Source organism: Neopelma chrysocephalum, unplaced genomic scaffold, assembly GCF_003984885.1.
Source record: "Neopelma chrysocephalum unplaced genomic scaffold, ASM398488v2 Primary Assembly neopelma1_103b, whole genome shotgun sequence".
Classification (NCBI taxonomy): Eukaryota; Metazoa; Chordata; class Aves; order Passeriformes; family Pipridae; genus Neopelma; species Neopelma chrysocephalum.
This window is the reverse complement of record NW_020897767.1, coordinates 2311380-2329089: the sequence shown is the minus strand read 5'-3', so window position 1 is coordinate 2329089 and position 17710 is coordinate 2311380. Positions and strand designations below refer to the sequence as shown.

The 17710-nt window shown below is 44.9% G+C and overlaps 1 long non-coding RNA gene across 1 annotated transcript in view; it reads right to left on the bottom strand.

Moving 5' to 3' along the window:
* Positions 1-8773: 8773 nt before the first annotated feature.
* The window catches only part of LOC113973628, a 69282-nt gene continuing 60345 nt past the window's right edge, over positions 8774-17710 (bottom strand). Inside the window, exon 4 of the long non-coding RNA XR_003536283.1 lies at positions 8774-8886. This is a non-coding gene — a long non-coding RNA (uncharacterized LOC113973628). The remainder of the gene's footprint in view (positions 8887-17710) is intronic.

Genomic DNA, 17710 nt, shown 5'->3' with positions numbered 1-17710 from the left:
AGGAGAAGGAGAAGGAGAAGGAGAAGGAGAAGGAGAAGGAGAAGGAGGAGAAGGAGAAGGAGAAGGAGAAGGAAGAGAACAATAAAAAGGGAAAAAAGAAGCAAACACCAGAGCTGGCTGGAAGTAGCACTTGCTTACCAGGTAAGTGAAAGTGGGATGGAGAGGAAAGAGCAGGATATAAGGAGGAAGTTTTTCACAATGGGAGTGACAAAACACTGGCACAGGTTGCCCAGAGAAGCTGTGGCTGCCCCTGGATCCCTGGAAGTGTCCAAGGCCAGGTTGGATGGGGCTTGGAGCAACCTGGGCTGGTGGAAGGTGTCCCTGCCCATGGCAGGGGTGGCACTGGATGGGCTTTAAGGTCCCTTCCCACCCAAACCACTCTGTTTTGACCTGAGCCACCACACAGACAGGGCAGTGGAGTCCAACTGCATCCATTAGGATTCATGTTCTGCTGAAAGATGGAATAGTCTGGGGAAAAAAAAAAACAAACTCCTCATCTGAGTGTGAGTAATGCCCTGCCAATGAACAGGGGAAAAGTGTTTGTTGACTCCTGCAAAACAAGACACAACTACCAGCTTTTAAGGGCTCAATTAAGCTGCTTTCAAGATCCAGGCCAGCAAGTTAGTACCTCCCTTTAAATATTAAAACTGTGGAGATGGATCTGAGCTTTACACTGGAACCCTGAGGTAGGTAATTTAAACCATCTGCACTGCAGAGCCGCTGCTGAGGCCAATAAAAATATTTCATAATTACTTTTTTGCTTCCTTTTTCACCAGCATCAAATGCCAGCATTGTTAAAGGTCAGAACCGTGTCACTTTGCAACACTTTGAGGAAAAGGGCTCACCCAGGCAGCCAGATTGGGATTGAAACCCTTGGCACAGCAGGAATATTCTCAGATGGAGGTTATGAGCTTTGGAAGGGCAGGTTTCAGGCACTCATCAGCTCTCTGACACCACGAGACATCTGAATTATTTGTTGTCATCCTGTGATTTTGAGTTTTCCCTGCAACACCCACTCAGAAAAACCTTTCAGTGTATTTTAGGTTCTTTCCATATAAGCCTAAAACTATTGACAAATCTGGCATTTCTTTTTGTAGTCTTGGTGAACTGCAGACCTTTTTGAAAAAGTGATTTAATATGCTCTTGGCCTTTTGTTTAACTTCCAGTTCTCTAACAATGGATTAAAACACATAAACAGGCTACAGCTGTTCAGCCTTCTAAATTCTGACACCTCCTTCCTCCAGTTGGGACTACAGGCTCTATTTCTTTTTGTCTTTGGCTTTTTGTAGACTGAAATCCAATACTTTTGTCTGCATCTGCTGCTAAAAGCCATTTCTCCCCAGCCACAGAGCGGTCCCCTCGTGTCTCATTAAGCACATTTACATTTGGCTCATAAAATCCCAGCCAGAGCATTTCATGCCCAGCCCCAGAGCCCTGAGGAAAGGAGCTCCCTGCTCCCGGCTCCTGGAATGACACGTGGCATCCCCCCCCCCCCATTGTTTGGGCAGGACTCAAACAGAATCTTATTAAAAAGAAGTGACTGCCCTTTTGGAGATTTTTTTTTTTAATAAGTAAATAAATAATAGTTTTCTGCAGTAGGAAATAATTAAATTGAATTAAAAGGCACGGAAAATATAGAATTTTGTGTTGTGCATTAATTCAGTGGGGTAGGAATTTTTGTGAAGCTCCTGAAGTCAATCAGGAGGATTTTAACCACAATAAGGATCCCAAGGTTTGCAAGACATTTGGTGCCATCAGCCTTCCTGAGGTGACACAATTCCATCAGGAACAGCAGGATCACCCCAGCGTGATTAAATGCAACCAACCAACTCCAAACCAATCCCTTCCAGAAGTGCCTCTGAACCTGTTCAGGTGACAGGAATGTCAGGAATTCCTGACTCTGGCACACAGCAGTAGGAAGTTATTCCAGACCAGCTCCTACAAGTCCTATTGGCTCCAGTTCAAGGCTTCCATTGATCATTCCTGTGGCAGCATAACATGAACGAGGAAAAACAACCAAAGAAGGAGGAAGCAAACCTTGAGGAACACAGCCCTGGGATTTAACCTGGACAAATGGGATCCTGCCTCCTGTTCCAAGCCAACAAGTGGAATGACCTGTAGGCCACAGGTGCAGGATTCCCATCCCAAGGAGCAGCTTTGACCACCTCCTCTGCTGCCTGAACTCACTGAACATTCCATGCAGCTCCTCCAGGAGGAAAATGAGCAGCATCAGACTCATCCAAAGCTAAGGAAGGAAGTCAAGCCTGTCCCCAGAGTGAGTTGTCACATTTGCCTTCCCAGGAGCAGATGGGAAAAGCAGGGGTTTGGATGTTCCTGTGGGAGTTTCCAGCCAGCAGCTCAAGGTCTAGCAGACCTGGAGCTTTCAAAACATGGCTTTCAAAGAGGGGACAGCTCTTGGTGTCTCTAACTGATGTCACTAAAGAAGGCTCTGATTCCTTCACCAAAGCTGCCAGCAGTGTCAGTGTTAGCTGGATTGAGCCTGTCACCACCAGGAGACACTGTGTCAGCCACCCCAGGGATCCCAAAGCACAGTGGAGACCTCTCCACTCTAAAATGGATGGGATCAGAAGGGGTTCACAGTCTTTTTCCACACTTTGGAGAATATCTCCAATCCAAGAGCATTAATGCTGGTTCAGCTTCTAAGGCAGAATAAAAGGAACTATTCATAAAATCCTAGAATAGACTGGGTGGGAAGGAACCTTTAAAGGTCATCTAGACCATAGGCAGGGATACCTTCCACTCCAACCTGGCCTTGGACACTTCCAGGGATCCAGGGGCAGCCACAGCTTCTCTGGGCAACCTGTGCCAGGGCCTCCCCACCCTCATTGTCAAAAGCTTCTTCCTTATGTCTGATCTAAATCAACCTAAATTCTTCAGTTTAGAGGTATGGCCACATGTCCTGCTCAAAATCCTGTCCCTGTGTTTCTCACAGGCCCCCTTTCAGAACTGGAAGTTCTCCCAGAACCTTCTCTTCTCCTCTTAGTGTTGCTCAGGCAAAACCAACAGTCCAACAAATATGATCCATCATGTAAGAAATGTGAGACTATTAAAAACCAGAGGCCTTCAATTAACGTGATCCCAAGCAAATCTGGCTCAGGAATATCAACTCCCTCCCCTGATGCTGGTCCTTCCAAGCCAGCAGACATAGTGAGACCATGACACAAGCCCAAGCCTGGCCTGCCCTCCTTCCTTTCCGACTCCCCAGCCAGAAGAAGGCTCAGTTTGGCCCTTTGAGACATTCTTCTCCACCCACAGCAGCTGTGAATTTTATCCAAGACATTCTGCCTGTGGTACAGGCAGCAAAATTCCTCAGCTGGAGACAAAGGAGTGTTGGTGTCACCCAGGAGGGGTGGGCTGAGAACTTCCTGCCCCCAGGAGCAGAGAAGCTCCCCTGGCAGTGCTACCACCAGCACCCACCAACTTCCTTCCCATTCCCTATTTTGGGGCCAAACCTGCCTCTGGCCAGCAGGAAAACCAGGCATTCTCTTCCCTGAGTTTCCCCTTTCCCATCCTTACACACACACACACACACAGAAGATAATCAGAAGGAATAAAGACTCGGATGTAAAATGTAAGAGCCACGTGACTTCTGTTTCTTTTGAATCCTTATTTCAAATTCATTTGTGGGTGTTGTCCCCACTCCCCATCATCTCTGCAGAATCCCTGGTTTGAGGATATTCTCTATCACAGAATCACCCACAAAACCCTCTGGGACCTCTTTTCCTGCCTTTTTTTTTCTGTAAGACATGAGTTTGAAGCATCAATGCCAGAGATCTTTAGAATCTCCTGTTCTGAAAACAAACCCAGGTAAAAACAATTATTGTGTTCACATAAATTAATGCAAACACCACAATAGAGTATTTTCAGCAGCAGAAGGAAAACTCTTCCTTCCTTCTCTGACCCAGACAGACCCCAAACTGAAATAGGTGTTTGAGCCTGAGTTAAACTTCCTGAGCAGGTACCCCCAGCTGGGCCCAAGTGATGTGAACAGCAGAGTCTGGGGGACTGTTTGAGCCATTTTCCCTTCAAATGGCTTTATTTCTGACCTGCAAAATTGAAAGAAGGAGAGAAGTGCTCTCAGGTCTCACTCACTGCAGAGAACTGAACAGCTCCGAGCTCAGAACTCAGTCCCAGCTTTACTCAAATCCCTTCTTCAAATGTGGTTCTTCTGCTCATGCAGTTGGGCATCAAGTTATGCTCAGGAAAAGGCAAAAGACCAAAATATTCCAAGTATTGAGCTGTGTTTTACCCTGAGTGGTGCAAATGAGGCTCAGTAGTTCTGATCTGACATAGAGAGATAGAGATTCAAAGTAAATTCACTTCTGTGGAGTCTTTAAAGTTCTCTTGGGTAACCAAAAATATCAAAAATAATTTATAAACTTCCTCAGTTATTCCAGATTTTTTAATGTTCGCAGAAGTGTCAAATATTCAGACTCCACAGAAATTGATATAATTTAATTATTTCAATTTAATACTCAATTATCCTCTGGTATCTATAGGTGCTTTATTAAAGACAGAACTCTTTCAAAACGTGCAGAGGAAGAAAAACTAAAAATACATATCTAAGGTAGAAATAAATATTGAAATCACTTTTCATGCATTTTTAAATGTTAATTTTGTGTGAAGTATTTACACCATTTCCTCACACCTATGAATAAATAATCCCACTCCTGTGAGTGTATTATTTGTATGCACAGAGAAAAGCAGAGCAATGAATCCTAATTCTCTTCTGCATCATCCAGCAGGCTCCAAACACCCAGCAGGCAGGAGAAGCGGAATAAACATTCCACAGAAGTAGAATAAAGTTTATTTCTGAAGGAGGGCATTTTAGAAAATCCAAGTGGTAGCTGATTCCACCACACTGTGTTTTATTGTTAAATTGTTCTCTCCTGGGTGGGTTGATTAGACTTGTGACTTAAATTTTCATTTTAGGGACATTCAGAACAAGAAGCAAAAAAGCTTTTTATGACAAGAAGTCAATGGGAATGGTGGTAAAAGTCACTGCAAGGAAAAACAGGAATTCTGTGGTCCCAATATTATGGAGAAATGAGGAAAAGGGGCAGGGAACACTTTCCATGGTGATCAGAGGAGATTAGAAGGGTTGAGCTGTTTAAGGAACCATGAAGTGCTGTGTGTGATGGGGCTGCTTTTGGCCAAAGCCAAGCACTGAATGGTAAAGTCCAGTTTTCAAGGCCCTGCAAGATGAAAGAGGAAGAAATTGGGAGACAAAACAAATTCCAAGAGCCATTGTGAGTTCCCTGGCCTGGTGGGAGGTGTCCCTGCCCATGGCAGGGGGGTGGGACGGGGTGAGATTTAAGGTCCCTTCCAACCCAAACCATCCTGTGATTCCATAAATCCATGACCCTGTGAATTCTCCTACGTACAGGAGGCATCAAACAAGAGCTCTGTGTTCTTTCACCTTGCCAGAAAGGTGTGTGAACACAATTCCTACTGTTTCCTTTCTCTGTCCCCTTTTTCCCTCAGGTTCATGCTTATGGTCTCTGTGACAATCATTGTCTGGGTAAGAGGTTAAATGACAAAAAAATCATCTCCTGGATGCACATCCTCCCTTCTTTCTAAAAGCTGCATTTTAAAATATATGTTTAAAACATATACATTGAGTTTGGGGTGCAGTTGGTGGCCCTGCAGTGGGATGCAAAGGTTGTGGGAGGTGAGATTAATCCTTCTGTCCCTCAAGTGACATATTTCAGGAACAGAACAAATATTCAACTGCCTGTATCCAACTGCTGCATCCTCAGACTCCTGTTCTTCCAAAGAATAAAATGCCTGAGCCACTCGTGGTGCTGATGTTCTGCTGAGGCCATGGGGACCCTCCTCTCAGTTTTAATGAGCCCAAGGTATCCCCTCGTGTCTCATCACTCTGTCCCTGTGTCACACAGGCTGGGCACAGGTAAGGAGCACTCAGGGAACAGCCTGAATAAAAACAGAACAGGGGGAAAAAATAGATTCTGAGCTGTCTGGGGGACAGATTAAATTTAGCACAAGAGCCCAGCAAAGGAGAGAAACTGTACCAGTTGGGCTGCTGATGGCTCTGCTTAATCTCCCTCGTGCTGACCATTCCTGCCTCCTTCTTCCTGCAGGAATTGTTGGGAAAAAGAGGAATGACGGACAATATTTATGTAAGAGTGAGGGGGAGGAGGAGGGAAGCACCAAGTGTTGATTTGCTGGGGGTGGAAGAGGCAGCCCTAACTCAGCACTGATTGCAAACGGAGAGAGAGGAGGTTTAGAAGAGATATTAGAAAAAAAATCTGCCCTGTGAGGGTGGTGAGGCCCTGGCACAGGTTGCCCAGAGAAGCTGTGGCTGCCTCTGGATCCCTGGAAGTGTCCAAGGCCAGGTTGGACGGGGCTTGGAGCAACCTGGGCTGGTGGAAGGTGTCCCTGCCCATGGCAGGGGGTGGAACTGGATAATATTTAATGTCCCTTCCAACCCAAACCACTCTGGGATTCTATGATTTTATTACCATCTCCTGGTGTCTCCTGTGTCCCAGCTCCCACCACCTTTCAAACTATGGCATCAGCTAAAAAATGCCCTAAACATGTAGCAAAGACTGGCTTGAAATGTAAAAGTCAGACTGTCATCAAGGACATGTTACTACTGTTTCCAGCCCAGGAAGCCAGGTCATTTTGGGTTCCCATAAATAGAAAGTGGCGAGCCAGTAAAAAAAAAATTTAAAAAAAAAGGCTCAGATTCTTGTTGCACAATTTTTCTCCTCCTGCTCTTGATTTAATGCCAATGTAACCAAAAGATTGACCTACAAGAGCTCAGATTTCCTTCCTGTTTCTTCCCTCCCATCTCCCAGTTTCAAGCCAATAACTTTGTGTTATCTGCAAACCCTGCTCTCGTTCCCTTCACCACAGCTAAACACACTGTCAGATGAATCAGCACTTCAACATGAGCCAACCCCATCCCAACACCAGCAGAGGTTATATCAACATAGCCAGGGCTTTTTAGCCTGGTTTCCTAAGAAAACAAAGCTTATGTAAACACAGCAGCTCCCAGTCTGCCTCTGCCCCTGCTCAGAAATGGTAATTTTTTTGAACCATGGGCCAGTTTCAACCATATTTAATGAAAGGATGGAAATCTTGATGCCATTAAGGGAAGGTGGAAGGGAAAGCAGAGATTCCCAAAGCAGTGCTCCTGCTGTGGGCATCAGACTCGGGTGTGAGGTGCTGGGATTCCTAAATCTCATCTCTAATTATCTCTAACCCCATTTGTTTCAGTCACAAGTTTGACCTGATCCTGAAAAGGACCAAAAGGATCCAAAAGGCCCTTGTTTGGTTTCTCTCTGAAAGAGAGTGGATTTAGTTTGGATATTTGGGAGAAATTGTTGGCTGTGAGGGTGGGAAGCCCTGGCCCAGGTTGCCCAGAGAAGCTGTGGCTGCCCCTGGATCCCTGGAAGTGTCCTAGGCCAGGTTGGACGGGGCTTGGAGCAACCTGGGATAGTGGAAGTTGTCCTGCCCATGGCAGGGGGTGGCACTGGATGGACTTTAAGGTCCCTTCCCACTCAAACCATTCCATGATGCTGTGATTCTGTGATTTGATGATTGGCTCCCCTTGAACTCCACAATCTCTTGTCCCAGAACATTTACCATCAATAAGACACAAATCCTCAAGCAAAGAGTCAAGAGTGGCCCTGCTGTGCTCACCCAGACACGTCCTGAAGCCAGGACTGTCCCACACCGAGGTTCTTGACCAACTTTGAGTTCCAGATTCCAGAGGAACAGCCTCCCACACTGGTACAAGCAAACCCTCAGCCTGGGAGAGCTCCTTTCACCCTGACACCACAAAGACTCCTCCTCATTTAGTCCCTGACAAAACAGAACCTTTGAATCTCTCCCAGTCAGGACAATCTCTCCCTTCCCTGTAATCACACCCAGCTCACCAAAGGTGACAGAGCCCACCTTGTCACCTCCTCAGTGCTGCCTTTTGGTTTCTTTCTGCACCATGGGGAGATATTATATTATATTAATTACATTATATTATATTATATTAATTACATTATGTTATGTTATATTATATTATTATGTTTTTATATTATACTACATTATTATATTTATTATATTACAAACTGCTAATGGCAAACCCTCCCTGCATCTGAACCAGCCAGTGAACAGCATGTCCTTTATTATTCCCTATTAGAGCTGCCACAACAGGCTGAGGTGACAGACAAGGACTGAAAAAAAAAAATAGCTAAAAGGTATCAAAAAACACACACATGCTTCAAGTTGCTGAAAAAAAAAAAACATGTTATAGCCGGGGAGGTATTTTTAGGCTCCCATAAACCAACAGGTGCCTACATTATGCTGCAAGTCTTTAATCTATAAAATTGGATTTACAGCCAGTGCTTCCACAAGAATGAATGTGCCTGAGAGCCACAAAGCCCCACATTCTCTGTACATTTAACTGGCACAAATTTAGGGCTTAGGGAAGAAATGTGCACGTGCTCTTTATAAATTTTCTTGCAGGTTTTAATGGCCACAGAGTAGAAGAGGGAGGGGAGGGGTGTTTTGGTTTTTTTCATCGTTGTTTTGGGTGAGCTTTCACTTAATCAAAGCTCGAACAGCATGGAAGTTTTTCCTTGGAAAGCTGGCCTGGAATCAGCATGTTTAAACAGCAAACAGTTTAGAATCCAACAGCTAATGACTCCAGCAGGGTTAAAGCAAACCATCCCCAGTGGCTTCCCTCCCCAGTGCATCTGTTTTGACTGTAAAAACAAAAACTCACCAGCTGTACAGAAAGGATTTCTCCTCCAGTCTGCAAACAGAGCAGATTATTTCACCACAAATGCTGTCAGGTCTTTTGTCTGGCAGGCAGAAATCCAACCCTGGGCAGATCCCTCCACCCTGTTAGCAGAAACATTGGGGAGGGTTTAGTTCTTGCAGACAACAGATATGTGGTATTAAACCACTTGAAGCAGTTATTTAGTTTGTACAACACTGAGCACTCGATTGTTGCAGCAGAGTGATCCCCAAAACCCAGTCTGGAATCCAAAACTCGGTGTTTCACACCCGGTTTCCTCTGTATTCCAAACCACCCCTTATCCTTCACCACATGGACTTGTTTTCCCACATGTATGATGCCCATCTACATCCTCTTCAGACCATAAAACACACTCATGGTGACTTTTTTTCAACAGAGTGATGAGCTTGGTTATTGGCTGCTTGTGTATTTCTAAATAATTTAAAGCCCAAAAAACAGATTCCTTGTGAAACAGGAGTAACTACAAGGGTTGGGTATTTTGAACACCTCAGAAGCAGTTCTGAACCTCAGGACTAAACCCTTCTATTCCCATGGCTCTGCCAAGGGAAGCAACATTGATTTATTTAACAGTTATCAGGGAGTTTCTTCCATTCAAATTAAATCATGACCTTCCAACTCTGACTGGTGCCTCTGCACATGAAATGAAAACGCTACAGGAGAACACCTTGTTCCCTTTCCTCTCCTGTAGAAACACCTCAGCAGGCCCTGGAATGGCAGCTGGTCAGATTCCTGAGGATCCTCTGCTTCTGAGAGATCCCGAATTGACCAGTTTTCCTGTTTTCCTTGGCTCAGCACATTCTGTCATTCTTATTTTCTTTAAGCACTACTTTGCCCTTTATCAATTCCACTCAAGTCATCACCAAGGCCATTTTTCTGGCCTCAGAAGTTATTGGAAGTGAGAAAATGGGTCTATTAAAGCAGGATATGAGTGATTTTTTGATACCTTCAGCAATGTAACTTGTTTTCTCATTAATAGCCTGCAGTTTTAATGTCTTACTGGTAACTCTGCTTCAAAACAGGGAAGTTGAGTCACTGAAAAGCTGAAGAACTTGCCCAGATAAATTCAGCAAACAACATTCCCAGCCCAGATTCCAAGCACTACAATGCCCCAGCTGCTTCTCTAGGAAGATTCTCTCACTATTATTGATCATTAATCTCTACAGGTCTGTCCTGCACAAATGCCAAGAAAAAATCACAGGTCCCATAACAAACACTTGACAAACTTCTCCATGGAATCTGTGTCTCCTGTCTGACCTTATCATCCCTGAACTAGAAGGAGAGTAGGATTTAGCAATTAAAAAAATTTAAAGTTATTCCTGCAAAAGCACCAATCCTTTCTGTCCTTTTAAGAACTGGTTACTTATTCTCTCTAAGGAACTGAGCAATAAATATAAATTATGCAATTCCAAGCAATGAAAAGAAAGTGTTGGTTTGGTTTTAGTAGGATTTAGGAGTTCCCATAAGAGCAAATCATTAAGATAGATCAAATATGGAATTAAAGGGGTGCACCCTCCAGCAGATTCATTTGAACACTAAAAAGGGGGAAAAAAACCCAGAGAAAAAAACCACACAGGGAAAGAGATCTTAAATGTCTGGGACAGAAAGAGATTCCAGAGGGAGCAGTAACTGCGAGGGAGAACCAATATCCAAATAAACGTGTCCAGCACTCTCAGCATGTTTGTCTTGGAATTCTAAAGGACAACAAATGGTTGAGGAATCCCTGAAATCAAAGGAGTCTTGTGCCTGGGTGGCTCCTTCCGGGAACGCGAGCCAGTGAATCCCTGAATCCTGGAAGGCAGCGCTCCGTGTGGTGTCCGAGGTCAGCCCCTGAGGAGCAGGAAAGCTCTGAGGAGAGGGTGATGTCAGCTCCAAACACGGGATGGAAAGGATCCAGGAAACTTGTCAGTTCTGCAGCCACTCAGGAACAAATATTTAAGTTGGGAATTAGCGAGGAGACCAACCGGGAATGGGCAGGGGAGCTCTGGAGAGAGGCAAAGCAGGAATTGGATCAGAAAAGCAGGTCCTGTCCTGCTCGTTCCTCCGGCTGCTCTGCCCAGCCCGGAGCATTTGCATCCACCAGGCACCTGGATTTGCATCCCCTTTGGAAACTGGGAACACCCACAAGACCTTACGGAGTGGCTGGAATGCCTTAACGTGGAGTACTCCTGCCTGATGGGGAAACAGCAACTTCAATGGAACTGCTGTCCCTTGGAATAAAAAAAAATACCCCGGATTTGAACCTGCCACGGTCTGATACTTCCCCCCACATCAATCCCAGCCTGGCAGAACCGGTTTTATACACCCACTAATTCCACCTTCTGCTCTTGGAATGTTTTATGCCCATGTGAGCCAGGCTGAAGAGCCCTTCTGTGAGCAGGTAATGGCTGATACACAGTTCATAAAACCACAGCTCTGGCTTCCTTCACACAAAGAAAATCTCTGATGTCTCTCCCATGCAACAATTTCACAGCTGCCTCAGTAATTTTGTTTTTTCCTGGAATTTCTGCATCAACAACTATAAATCCCTTTTTTTCTTCAAACACGGAGGTGTTTGTGAAATATTTCTCCCTTCCCTGCAGTGAAAAAGTGAAAAATCTGACATTTTGGAGGCCACAAGCACAAGTCCATGGCTGGCCCAAGAAACCATCCCAGGAGATTTGGAGGGAATGAGCTTAAGGAAAGCAGAGAATCATATAATCCCAGGATGATTTGGGTTGGAAGAGACCTTAAAGATCATCTCATTCCACCCCCTACCATGGGCAGGGACACCTTCCACTAGCCCAGGTTGCTCCAAGCCCCGTCCAACCTGGCCTTGGACACTTCCAGGGATCCAGGGGCAGCCACAGCTCTTCTGGGCAACCTGTGCCAGGGCCTCCCCACCCTCCCAGGGAAGGATTTTTCCCTGAGAAATGTCTCCCTATGCATTACAATTCCAAGGATGGAGAGAGAGAGATTTGAGCCCTGATTTACAGAGCTGAAAACCAAAACAGGAAGGGGAGCCCAGAACTGCTGCTGCACCACAGCCATAAAACCTGGGAACTCACAGGATGCCACCAACTTTCCCTACAAACGCTCCCATCTGCTCTTCCCTGCCAGTCACTTCCTCTTCCCTCTTCTTTATTCAGTGCTTTGCTGTTTGTTCTGCTGCCAATTATTTCCATATTTTCCTGAAGTGGGTTAACTTCTCCACCAGATTTTTTTGATGCGTCTGGTGCCACGAGGTCTTGATATCCCAGATGATCCTTTCAGATAATTCCCAGTCTCCAACAGTATTCCCCACACAGAGTTCCATTCCCAAACGCATTCTGGGTGCACCAGTATAAATCCAGAAGATAATTCTCATGGATGTGGCGCTGATATCCATGTGCAAGCACAGGGGTGCACGTGCACATCCCTCCCGGATAAATCACTGGAGCCATGGCCTATTTACAGGAGGAAAGTGCAACCAAACTGTGGTTGGAACACAGGGATCCATGAGGAATCTCTGTGTTTTTCAGGGATAAAGAAGGATCCTTCTTAGCCCCTCAGAACTAGATCAGTCCGTGGGGCAGCACAAGCTGAGGAAAAACGTTTATATGTATTTTAGATGATTGGCCTTCAGTGGTGCTTTGCAACCATTGCCTGAGCAGAAAACCTTTGCAGAGCTACAACAAAGCACATTCATGAGCAAATCAGCCCCAAATTCACTGAACAATGAACACCAATCTCGAATTTGAGGGTGGTGGTGGGGGTAAGGACCTGCTAACAAGTTCTATTATGCTCAGGAGAAAACGGAATATAAAACTGATGTCTTAGCAATTTCAGGGAAAAGTGTTGCCCTTGTGCAGGGCTCAAACTTCACACTGTGCTGAGAATAAACTCGCAGACAGCACTGACAGCTGTGGGAATGGTGCCACGTATTAAAATGTTCCAACCTTCCTCGGGGATGCCAACGGGAGGAGTGACCCAGCAGAGCATCCTGTGCTCAGGTACAGGTCAGCTGAGACAGGGAGCAACACCTCGGGGAGGCTGAGAGTTGGGAAGGGAAACAAAGCCTAAATAAGTTCCTGAGGAGAAGCCGAAGGAAGAACGCTTAAAAAAAAATAGGTTAAGAGGAAGAAATTATTAAATTCCACATCAATTCATTGAATCCATGGGTAGGCACACATCTTGCCAGAGAAAAAATGGGAAAGCTTCAAATTGTGGTGGAGAAAAGCAGGAGTAGGTAAATAAAGGTGTTTTATTTATAAATGAAATATTTCAGGCGTCTCCTGTCCCCACCACTGATAAAAGGCAAATTATCTACACTGAGCCATGTCCACTGGAACTAAAAAAAATATAAATTAGCATAAGGAATACATAATTGTTGGAGCTGTTGGTGACCCATCCCTGGAAGTGTTCCAGGCCAGGTTGGATGGGGTTTGGAGCAACCTGGGCTAGTGGAAGGTGTCCCTGCCCATGGCAGGGGGTGGGACTGGATGGGCTTTAAGGTCCCTTCCAACACAAACCATTCCATGATTCCATGATAATCTTTTCACTAATTTGCTTAAAATGATGTGAAAGTCAGTGCATTGTGGCAGCCCCTGGATTCCTCCTCGCCACCATACCTGGAAATTGTGTTTTTAATCAGATTAGGGACAGAAAGAGAAGAAGCCACCATTTGGAATTCCTGATCTGCACATCCCTCCTTGTACCTCAGTGCTCGGAGCCTGCACCAGGCACAGAACCAGGGAACACACCCAGGAGGTGTCTCACAACGCTGGGGCAGGAGAAAGTTACTTCTCCAAACCTGACTCTTTGCAGATTCCCAGGGAAAAGCATGAAAATCCGAGGCAGCATCCATGAGAACAGGAGTTCTCTGCGGTGGGAAGCACAGCCATGGATTTTTAGGTAGCTATGAAACTACACAACTTGGGGAGCACGTTCCCTTCTTCCCTGGGTCTGTGATCCCCTGGGTTCCTGCAGGATCTTATTCTTTCCATGAAAATCAACCCAAGGACATGGAAAAGTCTGCCCAATCCCAGACTGTGCTGCAGCCCTTCTGCCTATGTTGCCTCAGCAAAGAGCAGAATGATGTTTGCACATGGAGGAAGGAACTCATTCCCTCATCCCGGTGTGAGACAGCACTGCAGCCCTTCTAGGAACTGAGGACAAACATCCTGAGCCTTGCAGACCCACCCAAAGTACACATTTCACAGTGCTCTGGGTGCCTTTGCTTATTTTCTGCCGCACGAGTGGCCGCGCTGGAGTGATGTCAGATTCCCTGATGTAACATTCCCTGGCACTTTCCCTTCCCGTGCCTTCCCTCAACTCCGGGCAGGAGCGTGGTGGGCGAAGGAATGGCTGGAATGTGTTTGTTGCAGCCCAGTTTGCTGCTCTGCAGTCACTTGCTGCTTCCTGTCAAGACTGCAGGGGGAGGGAAAAAAAAACAAACAGGGGTTTTTTTTAATATCTCCCGTTCAAATTGCAGCTGAGGCTCCATTTTCTCGGCATAAAAGAATGTTTTATTAATGGAAATTATGCAAATAAAAATACTCTTAATTCCTTTTTTTCCATTCGTTTGCTCCTGTTTATGAGGGCTCAGGCATGTAGGTCTCGGTATCTCACCCATTATCTATTCTGATGGGCTTGTTTTGCAGAACAAAGACATGGAAATTGGGAATCCAGTTCTCCAATCTCCTCGTGCTGTCAGGGCCACATGAAGAGGCACCAGGGGAGCCAGCAGAACAAGATTCACAAGGAATAACCTCGGGATGAGGGAGTTTCCCAGCTGTCAGTGAGCCAACGGAGTAACTCTGCAAAGCTTCTTCTCCCCGAGCCCTCGGAACCAGGGCAAGAAGTGCTCAGGGATAATTCTGCTTTAAACAGCTGCAGGAACAAACCTTCCTGGCTTTCACAGCTCTGCACAAGCTCATAATTCATATTCTACTCAACATATTCTACTCCAGAAGCTCATGGAATCATGGAATGTTTTGGGTTGGAAGGGTCCTTTAAAGGTCCGACCCTTCCACTAGAACCAAGCTGAAGACGTTTCTTCTCCTTCCTGAATAGGTTGCAAAAAGCAGAACAAACCCAGCAAAACCCTCACAAAAAATAGGTTTGTGTCAAAGTTGGGGTTGTTGTTTCTCAAAAGGGGGTGGGGGGAAAGCTGCAATTTTATTGATTATTCCCTAAAACTCCCAGGGCACTCCAAGCTCCACGAGAGCCATTGGAAGTTGCTCTCGCCTTGAGATCTTTTCAGGGAAAATAAAAAAAAAAAATTTAAAAAAAAAGCTACAATTAATGCAAGATTTTTCATCATGATAATAATGAAATCTTTCTATCTGGTACCATCTGAGAGCAGCTGCCCTCAGCTGTCGAGCTCCAAACCCCAGTTTCTCATTGCAGGCCCTTGCAGTTGCCTCACACGCAGCATTTTCGTCTGTCCCATGACATCTGAAATCCGAGGCATTTTTAGATGTGTTCCTTAAATGTCGTTTCCAGAGGTTACTGCCTCGGAATATCTAAATCCAACTGCAGCTGTATCTCCCTAAAAAAAGCAAACGAGTTCCATTTATATGGCGCTCACGGCGTTAGAACCAAAAGCATCCATGGATTCCAAATTATTGGAGGATGTGTCTATTTTTTGCTTCCGCTATAATTGGGAGGAAAATAACCACCAAAAAAAAAAAAAAAAGAAAAGAAAAATGAAAATAAAAAAGCAATAGTGACATATTTCATAACAAGCAGGAGGGTTTTAAAAACCCATCCTGCTTCTTGTTGATATTTCATCCGGATTTTTCAAAGCATGAAGATGTTTCAGGATCATTGAGGTTGGGAAAGACCTCCAGGGTCAACCTGTGCCTGATCCCCACCTTGTCAACCAGACCAGAGCACTCAGTGCCACGTCCAGTTATTCCTTGGGTGCCCCCAGGGATGGTGATTCCATGAGCAATCCATTCCACTGCTCCCTAAACAATCTGTAGGTTTTTATGCTTTAATTTACCCCATAAATTAAAAGTCACAAGACTCCCCGAGCACTGCCCTCAATATTCATCCCCAAATTGAGAGTGGGTTGAGGCTTAGCACGTGTCTCTGTCCCTGCTGGAAAATTTCCCCTCAGAGTATTTTCCCTAAGTCACAAGGGAGACATCCACTCTTACATTTATCCTGGATATTTCCATACTGGCTTTTCCCTACAGTACAATCCCCTTTTTTTTGCGTTTTATATGGTTTTATTATAAATTGTAGCTTAACACAAATGAAGTATCACCGTTTCTCATCCCCCCAGAGCATCTCTCACGGTGTTTTTCCATGTCCTGCTACCTCAGATCCTCCCTGCTCTTTATTTTTTGAAATATTTGCGACTAGAAGGAGGGATCTGCCCGGATTCTGAAGAGAAAAAGTGTTAAACAACAGCACTTTTAAGCTACAACAGCAACACGAGCCACGTTCCCTTTCACAAGTACATTTCCCAAAGCAATAACGCAGAGTGTGAGTTAAACAAAGATGTTGGCACCAAAAGGGGCTGCAAAATTATTCAGGATGAGCCTTCCTAAAGATAATGCATGGAGAGCACTTAGTGGGGAGTTTGGGTTGGTTTAAAAAGTTCAACATCTTTAAGCTACACCCTCCTCGCAGTGGCTGAACTCAATAAATGGCTTCGTCAGAGCAGCTGCAGCAACATTTTGTCGTCATAATTTGCGATCTGCTGCTCTGACTGGTGAAATTCAAGCAAAAATTAAAGTTATCTCTGAGACAAAACTCCAGTTGAAATCTGGTCTTGTTGGGCATACACGGGTTGCATCTAATTCAGAGTAAAGGCAAAATAATTCTAATTAATCAGGGGCCACTGCTTGAGGTTTTGATCAGCATTTATCGACTTGAACCTTGATGGAATTTCATCCATTTAAGAAAAGTTTAGTCCGAAATGTCAGATTTCCTATTTTTGTCTGCATTATATAAATGATCTCTGGGGATTTTGTTGCATGGAATTTACTTTGTTGTTTGGATTTTAGGGTTGAACTCAGCAACATTGAACAGGCTTTATTCATTTTTGCCATTATTTATATTTCAAAAAAGACCATTTATAGACAAATATAAAAGATAAAGATACTCTTCATTAATAAAATATGAAGCATCTTTTAAAGCATCTATGAATTAATGTATTTTCAATTGAATAAAGACAGTGCAGGTGACTTTAGATTGGAATCCCACCATAAGGTTTAGGAAAAAAAATCTAATTCATCTGGGCATTTATAGACAGAAAATCACTTTTTCCTGAGATCATGCCTGATTTTGACACCCAAGGATTTTTCTCATGCCAGGCCATGTCCAGTCAAGGGTTGCAATTTCAATTTTAATCCCCCATTCCCACGTTATTTGTAACAACCCCTCTGCTGTTTGGCCCAGGAAAGCAGCAAAAATGGGAAACTTCCTCACTGAAAATGAGGGGCTGAGGGAGAATTCCTGGGAGGAGAGGGGAAAAAAAGCATTTACAGTGAGTCATCAAGGCTCTGGGAGCATCCAGGGATGAAGATACACGGGGATACAGGGAAAAGGGATGGGAACATTGAGTCCTGCTGTGAGCAGGGTGAGGATTCCAGCAGGTTTGTGATGGTCACAGAGGCAGAACCCACACAGGGACTGGTTTGCCTTGGCACAAGGTGTGCCCTGACTGTGGGATGTAGGGACAATATTCCCACTACACATCAGAAAGGAAATTTGTGGGATCCACTGACCTGCTCATCAGCCTCAGAATGAAGAATAAGCTCTAAGTGGAGCTGATTCTGAGCTGAGGCAGAGGGTAAAGTCCAATCTCCTTGGGAATTCTACTGCAGGCAGGGATGGGAAATAAGGAAAGGGCTGAAGGAAGAGGACAATAAAGAATTAACAATCTACCTAAAACTCCACCTAAAACACACAGGAAGGCTTGACATCTCCTCATAG